General features: G+C 37.1%; 1 long non-coding RNA gene across 7 annotated transcripts in view; it reads left to right on the top strand.

Annotated features, from left to right (window-relative positions):
- LOC132027986 (uncharacterized) overlaps positions 1-18,843 on the top strand; it is a 240,311-nt gene that overhangs the window by 88,860 nt on the left and 132,608 nt on the right. For all 7 annotated transcript variants that reach the window (XR_009407300.1, XR_009407298.1, XR_009407299.1 and 4 more), the window contains one exon: positions 17,771-17,829. This is a non-coding gene — a long non-coding RNA (uncharacterized LOC132027986). The remainder of the gene's footprint in view (positions 1-17,770; positions 17,830-18,843) is intronic.

Here is an 18,843-nt window from a genome sequence, read left to right as displayed (position 1 = left end):
TTGAGTGATCAGATTATAGTAGTCCATGTTTTTGAGTTTAGTTGTTGGAAAATTGTCATTTCTTTTTTTGATACCATATTACTATGATTTTTCATGATGTCTGATGAGGAGTGCCTTTGCGGCTGTGTTTGAAATGAACACCTTAACTAGGCAAGGTGTTTTTTTTGCATTGATTCTAACAATTCAAGAGATCGGTAGTTAGAAGCCTTCCTTTTGTCTTCCAGAAGGTGGCGCTATAGCACAAATTTTTGGTTTCTCTCTGGGAGCTAATTTGGCCTAACGTTGAGAGAGGGTGTTAAACCCCGCCCCCCCAAGCCATGAGTGGCAGCAGGGGTGGGTGGGACTTAGGATGTGCCCTGGGAGTTTGGATGTGTCCACTGCCTGATAAGGGGATCTCCAAGTGGGGAGGTTCCAGAGGTCAATGGGATATCTTCTGGCCTCCTAGGTCTGACAGCAACAGCCATATTCCTTCATTTCTGTTTGCATACTTGTCTTTCCTTTCCCTTTCCCCAATCACTGCATCTTTCCTTAGAGAGAGCAAGTGGTCTCTCCAATTGCAGTATACATGGTTGGGCAGTCTCCCACTTAACCGCCTTCACCTTCTGCTTCCTTTGCCAGAAAGCTTGTGCTGCTCTGCGGCCAGGTCAGGCTAGCACTGCCTTCTCTGCCATTAACACTTCTACTGCTTCCAGCTCTGCGACCCCTTCCATCCCTCAGCAACTTCCATGTTCCCAGAATCTCCTGCAGTCTAATCTACCCACTTTCAGATGCACAGATGGATGGATCTCTTGGGTGTCTTGGTATACTGTTTAGAAGTGATTTCTTTCTTTCTTTCTTTCTTTTTTTTTAAGGTGGGTGTCCAATGAGTTGTAAATCTAAGGGGACATAAAGGAATATGGGCTCCTGTCACCGTGAAGCTCACAAAATCCCCATGATCTCACAGTTTTAAATAATTTTTAAGATTATTTACATGATACAGTCCATTCTAGGACTACATAATACTGAAGATTTAATATGAAGTTAAGATATATTCAAAAGTTTTTCTTGATTTCCTAAATTTGAAGTGACTTTCATTTAATCTAAATATATTTTTATTCTTTTATATAGCAGTTCACATAAGGTTCATGGTAATGGTACTCCTTGCAAATTTTTTTTCCTTTTTTTTTTTTAAGTTCAGTACTCTGTAGTCTTAGGAGCTGTGTCAAGATCATAGTATTGTTTACTAAATTATTACCTGGGGTCTGCAAGCTTGTCCAGCAGTACAATATATGTGGGGGATCTGGGATTAAGCCTAAAATTTCCTCCCTTCTTGTCTACATCTGCAGTAATCAGTCCATTGTGCCCTGGGTATCTAACAGATATTATCAAGTCTGTAATGCTTTGATGTCACATATGCCAAGCTGCTATTTACCAGAACGAGAGTCCCATTTTGGCATGTATTACTCATAAAATATTTGTGGAGTGTTTGGGAAGCTATAGAAATCCTTTTATTTGTAGGAATTTAAAAGTACAACAACAATTTGTCATGAATAAATGGTACTGGTAGAGACTTTAAGAGAACACTGGGACACAGTTTGAATTTCAGGTTCAACTCAGAAGTTTCACAGAAATATAGGGAAAAAAGACAAATATACTTTAACAACTATAAATTAAGCATTATGACTAAAAGTTAAAGGATTTGGGATCACCAGGTAGAAAGTGAGAGTTGAAAAGTAGTTGATAGACTTCTGGGGAAGATGATGGATTAAGAAATGTGGAGAATTCAATAGCTAACTAACCTACAAGCAACTGGTAAGGTATTAAAGGTAGCAAGTTGAATAGAGTAGGGGTACCTGAGTGGTTAAGTCAGTTAAATGTCCACTTCAGCTCAGGTCATGATCTTGGCATCCTGGGATTGAGCCTGGCATGGAGTTCCATGTGGAGACTAGCCCAAAGCCCCAAGCTCAGTGGGGTGGGTCTGCTTGACTATCCCTCTCTCTCTGCACCTACCCCTGCTCACAGGAGGATCTCTCTCTCTCTCTCTCTCAAATCAATCAATCAATCAATCAATCAATCTTAAAATAAAAAAGGAAAAGAACACGGCAATGTGAATATACTTTACTGAACTGTACCCTGAAAGATGATTAAGATGGTAAATTTTGTTATTTTTTTTTTTTTGCCACAATTAAAAAAAATGTACCATTCTAACCAGTGTAAGGTGGAGAAAGGGGAACAAAACTTTTTACACTGTTGATGGGAATGCAAATTGGTGAAGCCACTTTGGAAAACTGTGGAGGTTCCTCAAAAAAGTAAAAATAGACCTACCCTATGAGCCATCAATTACACTACTGGGTATTTACCCCAATGATACAGATGTAGTGAAAAGAAGGGTCATATACACCCCAAGTTCACAGCAACCATGTCCATGATAGCCAAACTGTGGAAAGAGCTGAGATGCCCTTCAACAGACAAATGCATAAAGAAGATGCAGTCCATATACACAATGGAATATTACTCAGCCTTCAGAAAGGATGAATACCCAACTTTTACATCAACATGGATGGAACTGGAGGAAATTATGCTGAGTGAAATAGTCAAACAGAGAAAGTCAATTATCATATGTTTCACTTATTTGTGGAACATAAGGAATAGCATGAAGGACATTAAAAGAAAGGAAAAATGAAGGGGGAGAAATCAGAGTGGGAGATGAACCATGAGAGACTATGTACTCCAAGAAACAAACGTAGTGTTTTGAGGAGGGGGTGAGCCTGGTGATGGGTATTAAGGAGAGCACTACTGCATGGAGCACTGGATGTTATATACAAACAATGAATCATGGAACACTACATCAAAAGCTAATGATGTGCAGTATGGTGACTAACATAACACAATAAAAAAAAAAAGAAAAAAATTTTAAAGGGAAAGAAAGTGACTTACAAATGACTTTCATTAAGAAAATGGAAATGTTAGGAGGTCCTGACAAGCCTTATTGCAAGCTTCTTTGTGGCTAATTTCAGGAGTCTTTGGACGGGTATAGGTGACCTAGGAAGGGTTTCTTTGTGCCTAAGCATAGATGAGAGAGGGTTTTCTGGTATTTTGTTGAGGTACACAGCTGGGAGCAGCAGAGCAGTGGCAGTACAGGGCAGGGAGCTGGGGGGCAGCCAGTAGTACCAAGACTGGTAGGGTAAACTGTGGGTACTTGTTGGGCAGAGAGGACCAGCAGTGAAAACTCTTCTGGAGCACCCCAGAAATGGTCCCCCTGGACTCTGCAGGGTGCTGGTGAGACAGGACACTCATATCACAGTCATCTGGTACCATCAGAAAGTTCTTAAGGCTTTTGGGGGCAGTAATAAAAGAAGTCTTTTCTGCCACTGTGGAATAAGTGCTCCTTTCAACATGGTGCTCCACCCATGGATCTCAGGCAGCATTATAGTGAAGGTTACTGGAAATAAATACAAAATATAAAGTGAAGAGGGCACGGACATACTGAATTTCCTTTCATGTTCACGAAGTCCAAGCAACTCATCTAGATTATCTGGAATGTACTTTGTCTCCATCCTCCACTAAGAATTCCTTTAAGACTTTCCCTAGAAAGCCTCCACTCGAAAGTTTCATCCCTGGGCACCTGTGTGGCTCAGTTGGTTAAGTGACTACCTTTGGCTCAGGACATGATCCTGGAGTCCCAGGACTGAGTCCCACATTGGGCTCTCTGCTTAGCAGGGAGTCTGCTTCTCCCTTTGACCCTCCCCCTTCTCATGCTCTCTCTCTCTCAATCTCTCTCAAATAAATAAATAAATAAATAAAATAAATAAGATAAAGTTTCATCCCTTTAGCTTACATACATCTCTTCTTTTGCATACTGATGTGCATTAGGCCATCCTTCCCCATGGGGTGGGGCTTCCATCTTTTATTTTTTGGGGACCTAATTTTTTATTCTACATTTGATTTATAAAGTTTATTTATAAAATTTTAGTGATACTCTAAGTACTTTGGACTAAATAAAAGCTCAATAAGTATTTATTTAATGGATGAATGAGATGGAATTTTCCCACTCTCAACATATTTTATCTATCAAAGAGTGGTTCTGTGATTGTAAGTGTGATGTTCACTGTTGAAATTTTTGAGATTTTAGAAGATTGTCTTCTTCAGGCAAGCTAGTTTATTATTGTGGCTCTTTTTAGAATTACATTATAAAAAGAATTTTAAAGTACTTCCCTCTTGGCTAAGAAATGTATTATATTAAAATAAAAATGTGCTGTAAAAATTAGTGATTTGTCTATAATGCAAGGATTCTTTATAGAGTCCTTGTTCTTTTGAGAATCTATGAGTATATGCTACTTTAACATAGTTTGGAGTGAGTTCAAAGTCATTTTTGTCCCAGTAAAAGACTTTTCTTCTAAATGTACTTATTTCTGAGTTACAGTCACAGTTTTCTTATTTTTATGGGCTAGAGATAATAATACCTCTTCCATTGATGTCTTATTTATTTTGGTTCTCAAATAATGGCTTAAATTCCTTTGTAAAATTTCAAATCCCCATACAAGTATTAGAATACATGGATTCTTCTTGTATTCATTTATTAGTTCAAGGCATTTTTAAACTCTATGTTTATGAATGCCAGGGCAAGGGCTATAGAGGTTTCAGAGATACATAAGAACTGCATTTACCCTCCTCTTAAAACAAATGCCCTTTAACTTTATAACATCCAGAATTGTTCATTCAACTAGATAGTCTTAGAGTTTAACCAGCAACTCAAATAAGAAAGGGCAAATTTCAGAAATCCAAGGTAAGTCTGAGTTCGTGACATATGTCTCTAGAATAAGGAAGACTTCAGGAAGTTTTGGAATACTTTTAGTAATAATATTGTAGCTATAAAGCTGCAGGTTAAGCCAAAAAGGAGGAAAAGGTGGTGCTATTCAAAGAAAACTATCTTCCAATATTCGAAGGCCCATACTCTGTAAGAAACGTTAAGTTAATTCTGTGTGGTTGGCTTCAAGGAGTAGAATAAGACCAATGAGGGAAAATTACAAGGATGTGATTTTCAGATTATTACAAGGAGAAACCTCTGATACGCTAAGTTATACAAAACTAAAATAAGATGCTGGAGGGGTAAGGTGTTTCTTGTCACTGGAAGAATTCAAGCACAAAATGCACTACCTCTAGCTTGAGCAGGAGACCTTTAAGGTATATTCCAATGTTGATATTCTGACTCAGTGGTTCTACTCTCAGAGTTGGTTTCATTAATCCATGAGAATCCCTTCTCCCTGCCCTTTTTGGACCCCTTCTCCTAGTTCCCTCCTTCTCAGAAGGCATTGGAGTATCAGGAAGAATAAGGCCCCTTTAATATTAATTCTGCTATTAAGCATGGAGAAATTCTCCCTTAAGATGAGGTTTCTATTTAAGGATAAACCCAGGGTCACAGATTTATGTTTTTACTTATCTTTCTTTTCATTTTAAATGGAACCATAAGTGTTTAATATGGTGCTCATATCATTTCATTTCATTTTCCATATGTAAGTATGTAGGGATTGAGTGAGTCTGTTTTGCCTTGATACAGCAATTGGTTTTCGTCCTCTGGTTTCAATCAGACAGTTTTAAATTTTGGTTAGGCGTATAAACACACTGTGATGGACGACATTAATAAATAAGTATTACATCGGCTCCGCTTGAGCATTCCCTCTTCATCTTTATCTTTTTTGTTTAAATCCTGTGGGGTCTCGGAATGCTCTTTATGGAGATCAAGAAGATTAAGCAAAATTAGCTCTCAGCTACATAATGGGCTTTCCTCTCCTGGCATGTGTCTCCCCTCTCTGCATATGGTGACTTCCTCTGATAGCAACAGGAGATTCACAGATGGGGGGGGGGGGATATGTTCTAGGAGGGCACACCACGAGATTTCAGAGTTCTTGCTCATTTCTAGCAGTGTATATGATTGAATTGGAATAACAAATGAAAATGATAAATAAATCAGCTGGATACTCAAAGACACCTCCAAATTCATCTATCTCCTAGGGCAGACTAACCTTTTCAATCTTGGAATGAAGGGTAGCTTTTCTAGTCTTGAGAACATCTAAGCCATAGCTTCATAAATGGATGATACCTTAAAAGAGGTTATTTTCAGAGAGAACTATACTTCACCCATGTCAAACAGTGAAACTCATGCTGTTTATAAAGTTCTCCAGAGAGAGGCCGGCTTACTCATGGGCAGAGTTGGCAGCTGCCTACATGGAATAATTTGAGGATCAATGAGAGGCCCCTATGCTTTAAAATCCATCTCCCTCATCTGTCTGCAGTGGTGCCTGAAATTTCCGCCATTACTGTCATTTCTTAAAAGCCTTTAAGAGGACATATGCCCTATTATCTTGAGGGAGGTAACATTAATTAACTATATAGCATATTAGAATGGATGAGTTTTCTTGTTAATAACCCATTACAACCATTGACACCCAGTAAAGATCAGGGATATGAAGAAATAAAAGCAAGGGCAGGTAAGTTTTAATGGTGAATTGGAGATGGTGATTCATAGTATGAGTGTAGGGGGTATAGTTCAGGTCCTGTAGATGGGGGAAGGGGAGGGGGGATTCTAATATGGGGATAACCAATGGGAAGAAAGGAGGACCTGGGTATTTTGTTCCAGGTAGTAGGGTGTGCATGGCCGCAAAAATATGAGAAATGGAGAACCAGAGGAAGGATACCAAGGACAGAATTTACTTGCCCTATAATACTGTTAACCTGGGTCCTACCCCTCCCAAAGAAGTTCATGGTCTTAATAATCATTTGTAGAGTGATTTCAAATTAAATTAAATTTTCTCATTTGAGGATGAAGGATGTGTCTTTAATCCTATCTCAATAAAAATGGAGAACGGGTCATCCTAATTTGTATTGCAATACTTCACTAGGATTTGTATTGACCCTTTAGCTATAGTATCCATTGGCTAAATAACTCTTTTACTTTAGTAGTTTCTTCAGAGGAATTACTTAATTTTTTTTTGTCCCACCTGCAACATAAGGTATCTATACCATTTAATTGGAATCAGAGAAATTTAAGGGCTGGAATGAGTGTTTTGAGGTCTCTCAGTTTGATCTGTTACTTTAGAGATGAGAAATCAAGACACATGAAGTGTCTTTATTTATTCCTTCATATATTGAGTATTGACTATGTGCTAGGCACAGGGATATAGTGCCAAGTACATATAGTGTTTTCCTCATGGAGCTTCTACTTTAGTAGAAGAAATTATTAACTAAATAACTTAATTAAAAATAAAAATACATATAAAATAAAAGCTCTGGTGAGTGTTATTAAATATTACAGTTTATTGAGAGTGTATTATGGGGGATCTTGACCCTGGTGGGGATAGAGTTAGAAAAACTTGTTTGCAGAAATAATGTTTGACTTAATATCTGAAGGTGAGTGGATGTTCACTAAGAGAATAGAAGAAGGGAGAAAGAAAAGTCTAGGGAATGGGTAGAGAATGTGCAAAGGTCTTGTAGAAGGTCATGGCCTTCTACTAAGGTCAAAGCCTTACTGTTTGGAGCTCAGAGAGTTACGGGAGAGAGTTTCTAGAAGAGGCTATAGAAATAAACTGAGATGGATCAAGCAGGGCTTCGTTTAGGGTTTTGGACCTTATTCTGGGGCAGTGCATGGAAGGGACTGGAGCGGGGTATATGTGGATAAGGAGGCTAAAGCAGTGATCCAGAAGTAAACTGTTGGTGACTTACTCAATGCTAGAGCTTTGGTAGAATTAACATCTCTTCTAGGTTCTTCAATTAACATTTTTTTTAAACTCATAGTATGTATTTGTTGTTTTTTAAACTCCCCATCATCCATATATCCCACTTCCATTTTAATAGGGATATATTATTCCTTCCTACAGCCAGTTCCTATAATTTTATTGGCGCTAACTTGAGCATTAGCTCCAGGAATAGCATGTGACTCAGACTTAACCAATGAGACCCTCAGATTCTCTTGGAACCATAGCATTTTGTTTAGGAGTGGGGATGTGAGCCACTGATAGCAAATGAGATGACATGGAACTATCACTAGGACTTTGAAGACAGAAAAATAGTAAAGTGGGACCTGATGAAGTCATTTAAACAATAGGTAGAGAAGAAACTGAAGCTAACACTGCAGAAGCCTGATGTGAGAGATGGAAAAAAGAAATGCACCCAGGTGACACTGCTTGAGTCCCAAGGCCAGTCATGGCAGAAGTCAACTGTGTCTTGAATTTTTCAGTTATGGAGTCAGTAAAGTCTCATTCTGTTAGAGCTGGTCTTTTTTGGTTTTTCTACTATGTACAACCAAGAGTCCTAACTAATAGAGGACTAAATTCTTTTCTCCTTTCTTAACTGACTTACAGGATACCACCTAAAAAAAAAAAAAAAAAAAAAAAAAGAGGAAAGCTATGATTTTTAATATAACCTTTACAAATCATATGTATTTTTATATCTTTATATAGAGAGTATACTTTGCTATAAAATCAGCTACTTTGGATTCATTTGGATCTAGGACTAGGAACTTTAGTCTTAAGTCACTTTAAGGCTTTTAAAAAAGGTTAAATTTTCACATATTTTATTCTATATAGAAGTGTTTTTCCACAAAATAATTACATACTGGAAGTGTTTTTATCATATGTAATATTTAGATAAGTAGTATTTATTAAATTTAACATCACTAAGGGAAAACAGCCAATTAACAAATATTTCTCAAATAATATACTGACATATGATATACAAATAATTTCAGTGTCCCTCTAAAAACACCTGTTCATTCATACTCATTAGTAAATCACTATAATATCTCTATTATGACATTTTACCTATTATTTTTGATGTAATACATAAATAGTCCCTGCTTTTGTTCTCTCACTGATTTTAGTTAATCTAGATAAATGATACATAGTTTCCTCAAGTCTTTTCGGAGTACTTAAAGATTTTTTTATGTTGCTTGTATGAATGGATAAGTAGCTTAACTATTTGCAAATGATAATATTTGTTTAAAATAATATTATAAAATTTATTTAAAATGTAAAATAAGGTTTTTATAGGGATTTTAGAACTGAGGAAGACTCTTCAATTAACTGTTTCTTAAAAAATTATTTTAAGAATTCTGCTTTACCTTCTAAATCATGTCATTTCATCCAGAACAAAAGCATCCATTCATAAACTTCAGAATTTGATGAGTTTCAAGAAATGTTGCCACTGACAATATTTGCTCTGATGTGTTTTGTATCCAAACAGGGATATAATAGGTAGTAGTCACAATTCACTGTTAGCTCTTCTTTAAGCTCTGTCTCATGAAGTGAGCAGAACAAACATTTTTATCAATCTGAAAGGTTGAAGATTATTACTAGTCTAACAAACATTGATACTTCTTTTTTTGTGTTTATTTTTCTGCTGGAAATCTGAGATCTATAGCATCTGTGGGGGAAATGGGTGCTTATGTCTGATGACCTACCAAACTGAACAGCGTTGATAACCAGTACAGAGGTAACATAACATCTTTTGTCCAGGTAAGTCCTGGAAGATTCTAAGCCCTCAAGAAGTCCTCCAAATAGGGGACAACCCCACAGATACAGAATACTACCCGTTAGCTCCTAATCCTGCCGTTGGGCTAGAAGAGATGAGCCTCTAGGGCTCATTGTAAAACAGGCCCAACGACTGGTTTTCCATACATTCATTCATAATGATCAATATTTGCTGATAACAATAGCAAATGAAAGTGAATTAATCAGGAATTTTGCCATTGATCTACACATGATTTAACAGGTATACAAGTTATAAGAATAAATAATTGTAATATTTATTTAAAAATGTAAAGGGAAGATTTTATGCTCAGAGAACCTTTAGTTAGTATGACTGAAAGAAGCTACATGGAAGATGTGATATTTTGGCTGTGACTTCATGATCATGTGGGATCTATATGGCCATTCCAATGGAAGGAAATGGCATGAATAAAGTTATGTAGGAGAAAAAGCGAGAGTTTAAGACATGAACAATGTGAAGAGCAGGTAGTTTATAAACAAAAGGATATAAAGACTAGAAAAACATTTGAGTGAGGGCAGATCATAGAGGTACTTGAGATCTAGTTAAAGGGTTTTGTTGTTTATCTTTGAGGTAATAGGGAACCATGAATTCCTTCAGAGCATGAAGATAAGACTTAAGGAAGATTGAGGTGGTTTAGGGAATGAGGCCTTCTGAAATAATCTAGGTGAGAGGTAATAAATTCTATTTTAGGGAAAGTAGAAAGAAGGGAGAGGTAGTGGGATACTGAAAAGTAACTGAATGATTATGGGAAAAGGGCAAGAAAGAAGTGAAAGACAACTGAGGACACAAGCAAATGTGGCTATTAAAAAAGCAGATGTAGTAACAAAAAGAGTCAAAAGAATGTGATTTTCTTAAGATCTGCAGTCAACTCTTTATGGAAATAGTAGCTCTGGATAAAGCTACCACACTTGATAATTTTTTAATTTTATGTATATCCTGCTTAGGAGTATTGTACTTAGCACCATCCTACTATAGCATCATTATAATGATGATACTCTCATATTTATAAAGTTTTAATTGAAATAAATTGATTTTTTTTTTTTTTACTCTGCTAGTGTCAGCTGCCCATACCAAGTGAAGAAATGACCTTCCTTCTTTCAAAAACTGCTTATTACACAGATATAAGACCTATGTATTTCACTTCTATATGTGTTCTGTCAATCCATGGAACACTTCAGCTGTAGGATTTCTTTTAGTATAGATAAACGCCAATAATGTATGAAATAGACATTATTACCAACATAACATTACAAAAGATGAGGCAAAGAGAGTGCATTCAACATTATAGAAGCTGTGTATGTGTGTATACTCTGTGTGTGTGTGCGTGTGTATAATTACATATATTATTTTCTTTAAAAAAGTAGTTATTTCCTCTAGTGTTAATAATGTTTTGAACCCTCATCAGGCATGTGGCCAGCCACCCAAAGGATAGTTTTAAGCTATGGAATCAAAATCATCAGGTAAGGCCAGTGAGCGTCAAACAGGAGAGGTGGTTTTATATAATTTTTATAAGGTCCTCAAGAGTTGAGGGACTCTAAATCTCCCTTAAATGTCTCCAGTAGACACAAATAAATGGAAAGGTATTATATGCATATGGATTAGAAGAATCAATATTGTTAGAATATCCCTATTACTCAAAGCATTATACAGATCCAGTGCAAGCCCTATCTGAATTCATATATATGATCTATGTAACATAGATCATATAGATCATGTTACATCTATATAATACAGATCATATATATGATATGATATATAGATATAGTTATATATCTATATGATATATGATATATAGATATAGATATATTATCTATATTCTCTATAGATATAGATATATATGATATACAGATATAGATATATATGATATACAGATATAGATATATATGATATATGATATGATATATGATATATATAGATATATTATCTATATTATCTATAGATATAGATACATATTATAGATAGATATATAGATATATATATACATATAGATATTATATATAATATATTATATATATTAAATGTTATATATTATATATTTATCTATATATTATATATGAATTCAGATAGGGCTTGCACTGGATCTCTATAATGCTTTGAGTAATAGAGACAGTCTAACAATATTGCTTCTTCCAATCATATATATATATTGATTCTTCCAATATGCCAACAGTATTGATTTTTCTAATCATATATATATATGTGTGTGTGTGTGTGTGTGTGTGTGTATGTATGATGAAGCTCATAGAGAATGGATTGATGGTTGCCAGAGGTGGGTGTGAGAGATGGGAGAGATGGATGAATGTTTTTGTTTTTGTTTAAATTTAAATAAATAGAGTTAAAGAAAGTCTCCTGTGTTTTATCACTCTCCTAATTAAGAAGTTACTGCTTATGTCCTGTTGAAATTTTTCCTGCTCCATTTTCTATTAGTTCTCCAAGGAGCAACTGTTATTTCCTTCCCTGAGTTTGGTGAGGCCTCAGGTGTTGGTCCTCCCCAAATATTTTGTGGTTGTGAACTGACTTGGGAAGTACCTTCTCTTCCTCATTGTTCAGTATTGTTTCAAGAAGCACCAGCCAGGGAATGTTCTGGAACTTGTAGCATGAATCAGGCGTGGCATAATCATAGGAGAAGGCAATGTAAAGAGCGTGAGGAGTGAATTGGGCAATCCCTCAAAGTAATCAAGTGTCCTTTGCGGCCTCTCTTGCTCACAGATCTTCATACTCAAACCAGGACATTGTAGTATCTGGGAAAGAATTGATGCAGTATCAAGTCCTGTGGGCCTGTAGCCAGAAATATTTCCTCTTAGAAGACACAAACCTCAGTAATAGAATTGAACAAAGGTGAGACAAAGAAGAGTGTAGAACACTGCATTTTAGGAGACAGTCTCAGCAGCTAAGCCTGTACTTGTGTGACTATGAAAGCAAGTGCCTTCTTCTACTGTGTGCGATAGGTGCCCGTTGCCTTATTCTAGTCACTGAACCTGGATGAAAACAAGTCTTTTGAGGAAAGCGTCATGCTTCCCAAGATGTGAATTGCATTTCTCTTATTCTTTTGCCCTGTAGGCCACACAGATAATAGAAGATGCTTGGGATGGGAAGAGAGGCTTCTTCGGGTCCTGGTCCAGGGGCAAGGGTTGTGTGTTAATTAGGACCCTACAGTTGTAAGCAACAGAACTGACTTTTTCCAACTAAACGAAAACAAACATTTCTGGAGAAAATATTGGGGTAGCTCTTAGGGTAGAAAAGAAATTTGTAGACGCAGGTTGAGGAAGGACAACGTTTGGTTGATAAAGATACGGAAACATTCGAGCATTTGTGCACTGTTGATGAGAATGTAAAATGGCGCTGCCATAATAGAAGGTGCTATGGAGTTTCCTCAAAAAAATAAAAATAGGACTACCATATGTTTTGGTAACTCCACTTCTGAGATTATTCAGAAGAATTGAAATCAGGATTTTAAAGGAATATTATTAGCACTGCTCTATTCATTGCAGCACTATTCACAATAGCTAAGTTGTGGAAGCAAGCTAAATGTCCATTGAAAGATGAATGGATAAAGGAAATGTGGTATACACATGCAATGGAATTTTGCATTTTTAAAAAATAAGAAAATTCTGCAATATGCCACAACATGGATGAACCTTGAGGACATTATGCTAAGTGAAATAAGCCAGTACAGAAAGAGAAATACTGCACAATTCCATTTTTGTGAGGTATCTAAAATAGTCACATTCATAGAATCAAAGGGTGGAATGGTATTGCTAGGGGCTGAAGGAGGGCAAAATGAGAAGTTACTATTCAATAGACCTAAATTTTCAATTAAGTAGGGGGAATAAGTGTTGGAGATCTTCTGTACAATAATAAGCGTATATATAATCATCAGTATTGTATTGTGCACTTAAAAATGTGTTAAGAGGGTAGCTCTTATGTTAAGTTTTCTTATTATAATAACATGAAATTAAAAAAAAAATCATGGGGCGCCTGGGTGGCTCAGTCACTTAAGTGTCTGACTCTTGATTTTAGCTCAGATCATGATCTTAGGGTCATGAGATAGAGATCCATGCTGGGCATGGAGCCTGCTTAAGATTCTCTCTTTCCCTTTCTCTCTGCCTGTCCCTTACTCCTTTCTCTCCCTTAAAAAAAAAAAAAAAAAAAAAGTCTTCTTCAAATTAAAAACATAAGAAAGAAGAAAAATTCTTTGTGATTGGAATTCTATCCGTTTCACCACCTCATAAGGTCTGATTAAATGAGACATCATCTACAAATCTTGAGGACCATGTCAGCACAAAGACTTATTTTTAAGTGTTAACTATCATAGCAATGTTTAAATACCAACTTGAATCATTTTGGAAAGCAATTTGAGCCAAGCTTTTCAATCATTTTTTTACTCATTTCACAAATATGAGCACTTACTATGCAATTAATTGCTGGGCACTATGTTAGGCAGTGGGCATCAAAGAATTAAGATACTGTTTCTGCCTTCTTGGAACTTACTGTCAAATGGGAGTAGAATTTGGGGGACAAGCATGTAAATAATGACACAGCCGATGTAGTGTTACAGATACTTGCAGGGTGGTTGAGACTGAGGGAGATTTTGGGGAGAAGAGGGTAGAGGGCAGCAGAAGGATAAGTCATTCTGCCTTGATTCTAGGACTAGGACTTCATGGAAATGTATTGTCATAATAAGAGTTCACGAATGTGGGACATCCACAAAGCAATAAAAATCTCTTTGAACCAAGCTTATCAATCCTCCATGTGAAAATGCTTCATGAATCAAAATCACAGGAATCAAAACTTTATTCAAATTATTACTTGCGTTCCCACATTGAGCAAGGCATTATTTTCTTTTAAGCGATTTTTAGAAGATCAAATATGTGCCTAATGCCTTTTCATTTTTTCCCATACTTTCAAATTTATTCTTATTTAGTTCTCAAGAGAATTTTTAAGGCAAGTAACATTTTTTTATTCAGACTGAGGCTCCCTTACCTAATCTAGGCTGAAAGGAAGCCTGCTGATCACTTGGGCTGAATTAATCCACCCACTTTTCCTTCCTTCCTTCCTTCCATAGATAAAAATAAATTGAGCCCCAGTTAGTAAGGGATTTTTCCTGTGTCATGTACCTTTGACATATGAATAAGACAAAGGCCTAAGAGTGTAAATAATTTAAGGCAGGTAATGCACCTAGGTGTTGAGCAAGCTGAACTGAGCTTTGTGGGATATCTGAAGCCCAGACTCAGGCTCCTTTCTTGCAAAGCAAGCAACAAAAGTGGTTAGGGATAAAACTCTTCTCCCCCTACAAAATGTGTATATTTTAAATGGCAACCATTTCTCTTTTTTCTTTTCCTATTATTGTGTTGGGGAGGCAGTTGGTCCTATCCTAGCAGTGGAGAGTTCTGGCTCAGAAGGAGCCAGACCTGGGCCTGCATCCTGTTTTTATCACTTACTAGGAGTTTGATATTGGACAGTTTGACCAACCTCAGTGAGCCTCAGTCTGTGAGATAGTAAGAGTTCAAATGAAGATAGTAGTATCCTGTATGCACCTGTAATATTAATTAGCAGAAAAAATGGAATGGGACCAGAATATTGATTTTGTTCCAGTATTAGGGTTCTCTAGAGAAATAGAACCAGTAGGTTTGACAGATTGACTAATTGATTGGTATTGAGGAATTGGCTCATGCAGGCTGGGAAGTCCAAAATCTGAAGTTTGGACAGCAGGTGGAGACTTAGGGAAGAGTCAGGTAACAGATCAAGTCCAAAGTTCATTCACCGGCGGACTTCCCCCCCTTCTTCAGGGTATGTCAGTCTTTTGTTCTATTAAGGCCTTCAGCAACTGGATGAGGCTCGCCCACATTAGAGAGGGGAATCCCGTTTGCCCACAGACTGCCAGTTTAAATATTAATCTCATCTCATCCAAAAACACCCTCACAGAAACATCCAGAATTATGTTAGACTGCATGTCTGAGCATTGTGGCCCAGACAAGTACACAAATAAAATTAACCGTCAGAATTCCAAAGCAACTTAACCCTGTTTTAAAGTTTTTGTTGTCTGGTCTAGTGAAGCTACCCACCATTTCAGTCATAGAACTCAAGCCAGCTGGTTTTTTTTTTTTTTTTTTTTTTTTTTTTTTTTGACAAGTTTGGATGCAAATCGCTCTCTCTTCTTGATAATAATGAAGCAGTCATAATTTCTGATGGGCTCTGTCAGTTTTTCTTCACAAGCTGGTTACGGCTACGGACATTGACTTGCTCTCTCCATGCTACCTTCTTCCAAAGTCCAGTCTGCTTGTACTCTTCCCAAACTAATTATAGAGGCACCTATTCATACACTGATAGTCACAGCCAAGTCCCTCACATTTCTCAGAAGGATTGACATTCCTGTCAGTAGCAATAACTGGCCATTAGTGGTTGTTAATGCCATTCAGGTCCTGACCAGGAAACCTACCCTTGTTTTTGGAATGAGTCCTGTGGGAAGCAATCAGCTGGTGTGGAGCTCTTTCAGTTGGGGCTTTGGTGGCTAGGACAGGTGGGAGAAAAGCTATGCATATTTTTAGGCCAGCCCTCTTCTGTCAGAAGCCGTGGAGAAGGTGGAGGAGCATCATCCATCTCCTGTTTGTCAGGTGATAGCACAGGGGATGCTCCAGCCAGAATGGCCTGGCTGATGCAAGCGGCCTTATTTGCCTTGTGCTATGGTACATGTTATGAATGCTGCCATTTCATGTTCTTTTCCAAGGAGATTGTCTCTGGTGTTTCTATTGTCCTGGGAAATGTGGTACCAGAAATGATCACCTTCCTGGCAATTTTCTTTGAAAATGGTAAACTTTCGCAGAGTTTACTCGCTCTTCTATTAGGGTTGATAATGAGAAATTGTGAGGATTATTAAACACTCCTAGCTTTCAGTAGGAGCTTATTTAGCACAGATGTTTCTATAATTGCAGTACACTGGGAAAATTCACAGTGTTCAATGGCCCAAAACTCATTATTACTTATTACTTCTACCTGTGTATGGTGGTGCTCGTAAGCTGGGCTGAAATGTTTAATTTAGCAGGGGCTATAGCTGTGTATCTCAGCTGTTTTAGAAAGACTATTGAGAAGAAATTATAGGATGTTCTGCCCAAACCCTTACCACTTATTAATTTTTGAACCGTTACCTGGTACTGTGATATGTACTTTATTATGGGTTTAGGCGACATCACTGTTAAGACTCTTTCCGACAATTCTCCAGCTTATGGCCCTGAGGAAAAAAAATGGAATATTAAGAGACTTTTAGAACAAACAATGTAGCTAACCATTGTGTTTTATGGGGGTAAAAAACCTGAAATGGGTACAACCGTATTTAGCTTTCTACCACTTTAGAAAGCACAGCTCTCTTGTTTCAGCAGTCTTGCTTGTCCTTGTAATGAAAGCATGGCAATGTTTAAGAACAAGGGTTCAGAAGATGCGAAGACAACACTTTGAAAAGGTCTCTCAAGAGAATGCAAAATCTCCTCATATTCCCTCATTCTCTCTATCCTTAAGACCAAAGCCATAAAGATTCCATCCCATCCTTTATTTCTGTAAGGTGAGGAGAGGTTCTTACGGCTTGGCTGCGAGTCTGCGAGGGGAAAGTTAGATAAGCACACCTATGGGAGTTCAGTTGTGCTCTCTCCTTGGGTGACCAAGTTCTGGTTTACCGGGGACTTCCCCAGTTTTAGTGCTAAGCACTCAGAGTCCTATGTCCTAGGAACCTTAGTTTTGGGTAAATTGAGACTGGTAGTCACTCTGTGTCATGGCTACGTAGTGTTCCTGTGGTCTTGGCTAAAGTTGGAGCTACTGTCCCAGGAGTTGAGGTTTCATGGGTATGTCAGAGACTGCTGGTTTTTTCTTTGTACCTGGAAAATCCCGGGATTCACACAATTAATGTAAAATAAAGAAGAATATAAACATGAATTCGATTGCCATTTTCACTCCTTCAAGCCAACCATAGAAGCTAGCAGAGACTAAAGAATGCATCCTGTTAAATTGGAACTAGATCTCAAATATATAAAGTTTGAGCTTTAAAGCAAGGCAAAAAATGTTTGCTTTTTATATATATTTGCTATAACTGAATTAGTCTAGATCACATGTATTTGGTAGTGGCAAAAAAAACCCAGTTATAAAGTGGCCTAGTGAATTTGGATAACTTAGATTTATCTTTCTACCTTATGTGAATATTCTTGTTCTTTAAATTTGAAGATAAGTTTATTTTTCATCTTTTATTCTTTGCCTCAATTAGGTTGATTGCCTGCTTGGATCACCCCGCCTTTCCTCCACTGCCCTGCACACCATCAGAAGGTAAGAGTGATGACTCCATTTCTGTTTTTTTCTCCCGTTTGCCTAAAGAAAGCAAATAATTTCTGAAAACACTATGAAGTTTCAGTAGGTATGTAAGACTCTATTGAGATTAGTAGATTTGGTATAACAAAGGTTAACATGAATCATATTTTCCTTAGAAAGTATATGGAAATACTTCCAAAAACTAGCACCTTATGCCTTGTGTTGAGTTATTCTGGAGGATAGCAAAAGGGTGTCCATTTTGTTGATGTTCCTATTCCACACTTATGTGAGTTGTGCTGGTTTGTAAAGTACATGGACAAGACTGGACTTCTTGTCTTTAGCAGCAGTGGGAGGAGCATTGAACCATTGGCCTTTGGTAGCTGCCTTAGAAAGGAATATTTCAAACCTTAGGAATGGGATTAAGCCACCTTTTTTTTGCACATTGAAAGACTAATATAACTATGGCACGGCTTTTAGGAAACCAATAGACTTGGAGCAGTAGTTCAAAATACTCCACAACCCTTGAAAGTCTCATACATTAGTAGCCAAAGAGATGTTCTATTAATTAAAGTGCTGGATGAACTTCTGCATGTTTATTTATTTTTAATTATGACAAGGCATTTCAAGGTTAAGGTATTTATGAAAATTGTCTCATTAGTATTCTAACTTTCTAGGTCTCAGGGCTTTCTAGTGAGATCTAAAATGTTTAATCCACTTGATCATGAAAACAAACTATTAGGAATCAAGAAATAGCCTCTGTATTATTTGTAGTTTCCAGCTTCAGATGGTACTTAGGAGCACAGAGGTCTGAGAAGTGTAAAAACTAATTAAAAGTTTTTACCAAAGTTATTTGAATATCAACTTAACATCAATCTGACTCTATGCCGAGGGGTCAGATTTTTAAAATAGGAGGGCAGAAGGGAACTTGACCTCCTACTTAAAAAGTTTTTGAATGTGTTCACCTCTCATTCATTTGGACTTGATTTTTTGAAGCTCTAAATCAAGTTCTTTTTTGAGTCGGAAAATAAGTGA

This window comes from Mustela nigripes, chromosome 12 (assembly GCF_022355385.1).
Source record: "Mustela nigripes isolate SB6536 chromosome 12, MUSNIG.SB6536, whole genome shotgun sequence".
Lineage (NCBI taxonomy): Eukaryota > Metazoa > Chordata > Mammalia > Carnivora > Mustelidae > Mustela > Mustela nigripes.
The sequence above is the reverse complement of the archived record's forward strand: the minus strand, read 5'-3'. Positions and strand labels throughout refer to the sequence as shown.